This window comes from Chiloscyllium punctatum, chromosome 30, assembly GCF_047496795.1.
Source record: "Chiloscyllium punctatum isolate Juve2018m chromosome 30, sChiPun1.3, whole genome shotgun sequence".
Taxonomy (NCBI): domain Eukaryota; kingdom Metazoa; phylum Chordata; class Chondrichthyes; order Orectolobiformes; family Hemiscylliidae; genus Chiloscyllium; species Chiloscyllium punctatum.
Window position 1 is genome coordinate 20,830,754 of NC_092768.1, and position 3,472 is coordinate 20,834,225.

A 3,472-nucleotide genomic window follows, 5' to 3' on the forward strand; every position below is an offset into this window, starting at 1 on the left:
TGCAGGGCTCCTAGCTGTTGTGGTCACTGTAGTTATATGGCTAGTCAGTTCTGATATTAGTCAATGGTAACCCCGAGGAGGTCAATGGTTGGGAACTCATAGATGGTAATGCCATCAAATGTCAAGGGGTGATAAATAAATGCTGTCTTGGGGACAGGACCCATAGGCCCAATATGTTGCATCCATCTTATATAGCCGATATCAATTTTTACACTTACGGACACTTTTAAGGAACAATTTTTTTTTAAACATTTATCAACCTAATCCTAGATTCTATGAATATCAGCCTAATCCTAGAATCATGGAAACCTTTCAGTGTGGCAGCAGGCCATTTGATCCTCTGATCAGCAAGTAGGGTGTATATTTAGACAAGGCATATGGCACGTCATCTTCTGAATGGTTTACTTGGGCCCCTCCCATTACTAACAGTGGTCATTGCTGTAGATCCTTGCACTAGAGCCCTCAGTGGCTGACTTATTGGACCCCGTCCACTGGGGACACCACCAGCTACAAAATGAGGGTTCTGTTGTTGATAGGGGAAACCCCGCCTTGCAATGGCCCGCATTGTGAGCCATTTCCTGCTTGCATCTGTCTGTCTGTAGCCAGCTGATGTGGAGGAGAATTGTTTCTCTGGTCGCTTTGTGCTGCTTTGATGGTTTGGCTCAACTGGTTGAGGTATTCTGGGTTTGGATCACTAAAGTTGGGTTCTTCTGAATATACCATGTAAAACCCTCCTGATGTTTGAAGACCTCCTGATATAGAATGTTAGGCAGTTTTTTTCCCACCTTGAAGAATAGTCTTTCTTTAAGCGGATGGTATCTCTGGGCTGTGTTAGACCTCCAACCTCATCGCACACTGAAACTGTGATGCTGCCAGTTTTATCAGCTACTTTGCACAACCTCTCTTCTTGTCCATCTTTAGTTTTGGTAACTTGACCCATTTCCAGAACAGTTAAGATGACATTTGCATTTTTTCATTCCTGGCTTATTGTCTTTTACAAAAAAATGCGTGTGTGCCGTTGGCCGTGGTCATGGTGATTGTGAAACATTTGCTGACACACAGTGCGACACAAAACATCCCACGGGGTGGGCGGAAGGCGATGCTGGCTGGAGTCCTGGCTCCATGTTCAGAAGGCCATCTGCTGTGAGGGCACCTTCTCACTCAAAGGGATAGAGTGAGACAGAGAGTGTGAGGGAGAGAGAGAGAGAAAGAGAACAAAGAAGACTTATTTCATTGTGGACTGTTTCACAGAGGAATGGAGTGATTCCATTTTTGTGGAGTCTACAAATGGTACTGAACACCGTGGGACAAAGGACGCAACAAGTAAAGGGATATGTGTGTGATTTGTGGGGAGCAGGGAACTCACCTCCTGACTTCCACCATCCACAAGGTAAAAACAATGACTGCAGATGCTGGAAACCAGATTCTTGATTAGTGGTGCTGGAAGAGCACAGCATTTCAGGCAACATCCAAGGAGCTTCGAAATCGACGTTTCGGGCAAAAGCCCTTCATCAGGAATAAAGGCAGTGAGCCTGAAGTGTGAAGAGATAAGCTAGAGGAGGGTGGGGTGGGGAGAAAGTAGTATAGAGTATAATAGGTGAGTGGGGGAGGGGATGAAGGTGATAGGTCAGGGAGGAGAGGGTGGAGTGGATAGGTGGAAAAGAAGATAGGCAGGTAGGACAAGTCCGGACAAGTCGTGGGGACAGTGTTGAGCTGGAAGTTTAGAACTAGGGTGAGGTGGGGGAAGGGGAAATGAGGAAGCTGTTGAAGTCCACTTTGATGCCCTGGGGTTGAAGTGTTCCGAGGCGGAAGATGAGGCGTTCTTCCTCCGGGCGTCAGGAAACATATTTCCGTTGATGGGGGAGTGCCGAACCAGAGGACACAACTTAAAAATACGGGGTAGACCATTTAGGACAGAGATGAGGAGAAACTACTTCACCAAGAGAGTTGTGGCTGTGTGGAATGCTCTGCCCCAGAGGGCAGTGGAGGTCCAGTCTCTGGATTCATTTAAGAAAGAATTGGATAGAGCTCTTAAAGATAGTGGAGTCAAGGGTTATGGCGATAAGGCTGGAACAGGATACTGATTGGGAATGATCAGCCATGATCATATTGAATGGCGGTGCAGGCTCGAAGGGCTGAATGGCCTACTCCTGCATCTATTGTCTATTGTCTATTGTCTATTGTGGTGAGGGAGCGGCAGTGAAGGAGGCCCAGGACCTCCATGTCCTCAGCAGAGTGGGAGGAGGAGTTGAAATGTTGGCACAAGTCAGGAGTGTGAGGGTGTGAGGCACTGCAGAAATTCACCAGAGATCCTCAGACAGAACCTTGCATATCCACAATCACTTCCATCTTGAAAGACAAGGGCAGCAGGTGCATGGTAACACGACCACTTTCCAATTCCACTCCATGCCACTCACAATTCTGGAAATATTTTGTCGTTCCTTCCATGTTGCAGAGTCAAAATCCTGGAATTCCCTTTCTAAGGGCATTGTGGCTCAACCCACATCTCATGGACTGCAGCGGTTCAAGAAGGCAGCTCACCCCCACCCTCTCAAGGGGCAATTAGGGATGGGCAATAGGTGGTGGCCCAGCCAGAGACACCCATATCCCACAAATGAATCAATTTTAAAAATGTACCTGTAGGAGGAAAATAATTATGATTTATGATGGGGTTTTGGCTCCTTTAAGTACTTGGTTTATCTGCAAGATGTTTTATAGTAAAGCATCTTGCCTCCACTAACTGATCACATGACCACGTTACCTTGGAGATAAACAATAGAATAGCAAAGGAGAAGGGCACAAAATGATTATTACAGGGGTCAGCAGATTGGGAGTATCTTTTTTGGTATTTAGAGCAATCTGCCTGCAGATCAAGGAACATCTCTTTCCCGCAGAATTCCCTTAACATTTGTTGTGCTGGCTTGAGGGGTTTAAATGTTTTGTTAAATGAAGGATTCTGAATGGTGATTAGATTTCTGAGATAGCCAGGCTGAAAAGAGAGATAGAGAGTTCTAGATATAACAGCCCAGAGCTATATAATACAGGAACCAGGGACCCAAAAAGCTAGCTCCACCACTGTTGAACCATGGGACATTTGGGGGAGATTTGAGGGGAAAACATTTCCGGAAGTAATTTAAAGGCATTTATATGAATCTTCTAATCAGGATGCAGACTAAGTGGATAATCCGCCAAATGTTGCTGTGTATCTGACTTGAATTTAGGGAAGTAAGTCAAATAGGTGTCAAAAGAAATTGACATTTTCAGTTTGGTTTAGATGGTAACTGTGGTCATCATTCCTTTAGCACCAGCAATGTAGCTGACTATTTACACTTGAGTGTGGTTATGAATATTGACATTGATTCTGTTTGGCAATTCTTTTGATTTAAACCATGGCTTAATTTTTTTTTATCAGTATTTCTGAGGATGGGTCACTTGACCCAAGATGTTCACTCTGATCTCTCTCTGCATAGAT

At 45.0% G+C, this 3,472-nt stretch overlaps 1 pseudogene; it reads right to left on the bottom strand.

Moving 5' to 3' along the window:
- Positions 1 to 385: 385 nt before the first annotated feature.
- Positions 386 to 1,028, bottom strand: LOC140455106 (SOSS complex subunit B2 pseudogene; annotated as a pseudogene).
- Between the last annotated feature and the right edge of the window lie 2,444 nt (positions 1,029 to 3,472).